General features: G+C 44.7%; 1 long non-coding RNA gene and 1 other non-coding gene across 2 annotated transcripts; both read left to right on the plus strand.

The window, feature by feature from the left end:
- The first annotated feature begins 208 nt into the window (after positions 1 to 208).
- Positions 209 to 2,053, plus strand: LOC143842329 (uncharacterized). The gene is made up of 2 exons (XR_013233067.1): positions 209 to 561; positions 1,791 to 2,053. It is a non-coding gene; the product is annotated as an uncharacterized LOC143842329 (long non-coding RNA).
- LOC143842534 (small nucleolar RNA SNORA47) lies at positions 1,424 to 1,557 on the plus strand. Its single transcript, XR_013233172.1, has one exon. It is a non-coding gene; the product is annotated as a small nucleolar RNA SNORA47 (small nucleolar RNA).
- Positions 2,054 to 5,294: the final 3,241 nt, after the last annotated feature.

Genomic DNA, 5,294 nt, shown 5'->3' on the forward strand with positions numbered 1-5,294 from the left:
CTATTGGATACAGTAATTAAACCGTATACGGAAAATTCTCTGCCCATTTTAATGGCATTTGTTGAAAGGTTAATTTTTTTCCCCCAATAAAAAAGGGAAATTAAGAAAGTTCACCTGTATTCTTTTCAAGCATGTATCGCGCCTGCGTTTTGCTTTGAAATAAAAAAAAAGGGTGCGGGGAGAGTCGTAATCTTTTTGGTGGGGGGGGGGAGGGAGGAAGGGAACAGAGAAAACAATTCTGCTTCTTTAAGAAAAACACGTGACAGAGCTTCATTTCCGCCCCGCCCTCCCAGCAGATAAAGATGGCTGCTTTGTGGCGAAAAGAGTAGGAAAAAATAGTGGGGGAATCCGGCGAGCTTGTAAAACCTGCTACTTTATATTCAGTTATACAAAACATTTATTTGGAGCCCGGAAATTACTGGAGGGGAAGTCAGTTTTGAGGACGCGACTGCAACGTTCCGCCGCCTCCGCCTTGGAAAACTTGCCCCGAGAAGAGTTCCGGAGAAGCGGAGTGCGCGTGTGACTTCGGATTGGGGGGGGGGGGGGGGGAAGAAGTTGATGGTAAGTGCCTGGGCGGGTGGGCTGAGATTCACTTACTTCCTATATCTAGCCGTCACATTCTGAAAAGACGGAGGGGGGGGGGATCTAAAGGCTGTTCCCAACAAATTCTATCTTAAAGCCACGAAGAGGCCGATTCCTAAGTAAACACGCAGCCTTACGGTTGCCCCTTGTGGCTCAGCCTTATTATCCCAGGGTCTCGGCGATCGATGCCGCCGTTTTGTGGGCCTGCTGCGTTCACACGCGCCCTGAAACTAGGCTTTGTGTTGTACATCATGGACTGTACCACTTCGAACTGGAGGGGAGAGCTTGGTCATATTAAAACTTCCAGTGGTTCAGATGTCATATCTCAGTAGGTGCCCTTCGGCATCTGATTTGGGTGCCTCATCTGGCTGTCTGTAATAGGGGTGGTTCTGAGCTACTGAGAGGGTTGATTTAGGGATAAGAAAATAATGCACGTGAAGTGCCTTATAGATACTTTTATATTATTATGTTAAAGCAGATTCTCACCTATAAAGAATTATGTCACAATAAATGTGCTTGGCCCAAAGGTGACACCTTTTGTTGCACTTGGGCAGCATTTCAGTTGCGAGATTGTCGAGTTGCCATTTCATTGTGGGGTCAACTGGAACAAACACATTTTTGTTGCATCAGGGTTGCTCATGGTTATAGCTACCACCTAGTGCAGGGGTGGCCAAACTGAATTTTCTGAGCCAGCGTGGGCTCAAAAAAGTCCATGGGTATCTGGAGACCCAGTTTGGCCACCCCCAAACATTTTTTGAGTACTTAAATGTTTGTTTTTTGGAGGGGGGAATCGAATTCAGAGGTATTTTAATTCCAAGTATAATTGCAAATCAACTATATCTGGAGGACTGAGAAGATAAGGCAGTCAAAATGTATTGCTTTTTATCGGTTATATCCTCCAAAATCAAAATAGTGCAGAAGCAAAAGATGTCCCTCCAATCTGTGTGGGAACCACCTGCTGTTTGCACACAATGTAATATATAGAATGCTTGTTTAGAGGCACAGGTCCTGTAGCTAGGAACTGTATTTAGCAGCTTTATTTATTTAAGAGTTCTTCCTGGTTCAATCTTATGAGTAAAGAGCAATCACAGGCTGTTATTATTTACGTATATAAGCTTGGATCCTGCATGCACTTTTTGCTTTCTCAAGACATTTCAGCTGTTAGAAGAGGGCAATTTTTTAAAACTGATTTAACCTTCTCATTGCAGTCCTTGACCTCTAGCCTTATGATGTTCCTGAAGGTTCGCTTAACCCATGAGGGCAACAGAAGACAGTGGCAGCAAATTCAACATGTGCACAGCACAGCTCTGCTCACCAAGCATAGGATTGAAGCTACAGATCTGAAATTGTTTTAAGAGCCAAGTTTCACACTTGCTTTTGTTTCTCAGTAGGAATCTGTTGAAGGCTTGAAAGCAATCTAGACAGCAGTTTTTTCCAAGCCTCAATAACTATTAAATAAATCTGAATCTAATTTTTGTGTTAAGTGGGGATTATTGAGAGGTATATAATTTTAGTGCCATTTACTTGAATACAGGAAACACCTTCAATTCTCTATCCCATCCCACCCACCCTCATTTTCTGTGCTTTCATTCTATTTTTAATCAGTGCTTGTAACAGCATCTTGGAAAAATCTATAGTTTTGAAAATTGTTTCCAAATGTCACTGCACGTTAAAGTCCAGCTCCTAAAATGCAACATGCTTAAATTGTTCTTATCTTCTAAAAAGGGTCTTGCTATCAGAGGCTTGAGATCCATTGCTAATAAGAATGAGCGATAATTGTGTAGGACTCATAACATAACACTGTCATGAAATAAAATAATATTCACCATCCAGCATTCCCTTTCAAAATGCACTTGATTCCACTTAAAATTTCCAAACTAGGCAAAGAGTGTTAAACAGATGGGATGCTTATGGCCTGTCAGGACATTCATATGGTTCATGAACCAAACTTTGTTCATTATAAAGAGGCTGCAGGAAGGACAGGTGCCCACCCAGGGAGAGAATGAGTGCCTTATCCTTTGTGCCCTTGAATGTATCATTATGCTCTTAGCTGCTGCTCTATGCTACAAGTGATTCACCTCCTCATGTGCCTGGAAGGTAACTAGAAAAACAAGGTGGCAGATAAGGAGTAAGGTTCCTGGGACAGACAGAGTAGAAAGGTATTTCCCCCTGTCTGCCTGTTCACACCCATCCCAGTATTATATTGGCTACCAGGACAAGAGCAAGGTGCCCACAGTAGAGAGCTGAAGTAAAATAATCCCCCTCAGATCAATTTCCTCTCCACCATGGCCAGCTTGCTCTTGTTGGAGCACAGATGAGTGCAGTGATGGCTTCACTTTCCCTTGCCTTGCTGTCATTCCTGCAGCTGCCTGGGCACTGAGATGAAAGATGGTTTTCACCTCTACGGTTATTTTGAAGGTTATAATTAAACCTCCAGAAGTAAGGATGTGGACCCTGGAGCCAAACCCATGCAGTGTCAGCTTTCTTGGGTTGCTTCCCCCCCACATAATATCCTTCCCAGAGGAGTTAATACTACTATTTATTTTTTAACAAAGTGTGTGTATGTTGCATTTGATATTTGCTTGACTAAGATAATACCTGTAGGTATTGAATGGCAGTGTTTCACAAAAGAAGCATAGAATATAAATTACTGTATTTACTGGCGTATAAGACTACTTTCCCCCCCCTGAAAAACATGCCTCCAAGTGGGGGGGTCATCCTATATGCCGGGTGCACTTCAGTTGGGATAGACATAGCTGCCCATAGTGGCCTCCCGATGCCCGCCTGGTACCCATAGTGGCCTCTCACTCAATGTCCGCCCACCTCATTCTACATACCATCCAGTATCGCACGGTATCCAGTGCGGCCGCAGCGGGTCATCAGCCAATAGGTTGAAGTGGGTATAAAACATAGGTATCGTATTGAGTTGGACATCAAGTTTGTAGATGTTGAGCCACACTGAAGCACCATATTCTGCAGTGCTATGCCCCAACCCTGGGCACACCCCAAGTTATACCATTTAATTTTGGGAGAATGTTTGTGTGTTTTAACTGCTACATTGATAAGATGGTACTTACAGCTCAAGGTCCTGTCCAGGGTAATGCCAAGGTACTTAGGCATATGCTTGTAAGTGAGAGGCCATTAAGGTGGACATTCAATTCAAAGTTGGCAAGATTTGTTATTGAGATGGAAACGGGAACATTGCTTTTTCTTGTACTTCAGATGAGCCACCATTTACAGTAGCACTTGGCCAAAATTTCAAGGTCCCTAGTCTCTATTTCTTCAGTTCTTTCAATTGATTTGTGTCTTACTGCAATCACCATGTCATCAGAGTAGGCAAATTTCCTGGATATCATCTTCAGAATATCAGAGATATGTAGACTGAAAAGGGCCGGAGCAAGGACCGAGCCCTAGGGTAGACCGCTATTCAGTTTCTTCTGTTTGCTAATTGACTGACCCATAATAACTTGTAAAGTCCTATCACACAGCATATCATTTAGGAATCGGAATTATGTTCTTCAGGGAAAATGTGTAAAAACATGTACAGCAGACCATCCCTTCAGTCTGTCATAAGTTCCAGTCAGATCAACATAAACTGCTGATGTCTTAAGACAGTGGTCCCCAACCTGCGGGCCACGGCCCGGTGCCGGGCCACAAAGGCCATGGCGCCGGGCCGCGGCTCCCTCTCCCCGCCCCCCCGCAGTAAAAAACTTCCCAGGCCGCAAGCTTGCGGCCCGGGAAGCTTCTTACTGCGGGAGGGCGGGGAGAGGGAATCAGGGCCGAGCCGCGCCGGCGCGGCCTGTGGGTGCGGCCCGATGCACGGGCGCGGTCCCCGCGGGCGCGGCCCGATGCCCTGCCGGTCCCCAGCCTCATAAAGGTTGGGGACCACTGTCTTAAGACACTTCTGATTCCCTGCCTCAGTGAAAGTTGTTAAAGCTGAAAACTTGGTCTACACAATTAAAACTGCTCTATGCAGGAGTGGCCAAACTATAGTTCTCCAGAGGTCCATGGGTTACAATTCCCACAAGCCCCTGCCAATTGGCCATGGTGGCAATGGCTCATGGGAACTGTAGTCCGTGGGTCTTTGGAGAGCCACAGTTTGGCCACTCCTGCTCTACATAATGGGCAGCAAGATTGTGGTTCTACAGATGTCCAGGGAGTACAAGTCCTATGAGTCCCTGCCAGGACATGCAGGGGCTCATGGGGATTGTAGTTCATGGACACCTGAAGAGCCACAGTCTGGCCACTTCTGGCTGATAGAGACACTTGTGGTGGATCCAGCCTTCATAAATGAATTCAACAACCCTGATCTAGGCTATACTGTTTCAATTTCTGGAGGCATAAAATGAAGTTGACTTCAGTAACTGACGACATTGGGAGTTAGGCATAAGCCAAAATCTTCCAAAGAGCTAAACTGTGGTGTGGACAGGCTGCAGCCCTAACACATAGCTATTTGGAAGCAAGTTGAAACCAGTTTTAACTTTGACACCCAAGGTACGTAACTTGAGAAAAAATGGGAGAGACTTAAATCAGAAGTATACTCGAATCAATGGACTTATTTATGAGATACTGGCATAGTGTATAAACTTTCAGTGACTGGCTCATAGAATTTGTAGGTAGATAAGGACAAAAAGTACACATTTATGAAATTTACGAAAGCTTATGAAATATATTCCTCGATGTATCCAGCATAAAGACTCCTACTACATAAA

Source organism: Paroedura picta, chromosome 7, assembly GCF_049243985.1.
Source record: "Paroedura picta isolate Pp20150507F chromosome 7, Ppicta_v3.0, whole genome shotgun sequence".
Taxonomy (NCBI): domain Eukaryota; kingdom Metazoa; phylum Chordata; class Lepidosauria; order Squamata; family Gekkonidae; genus Paroedura; species Paroedura picta.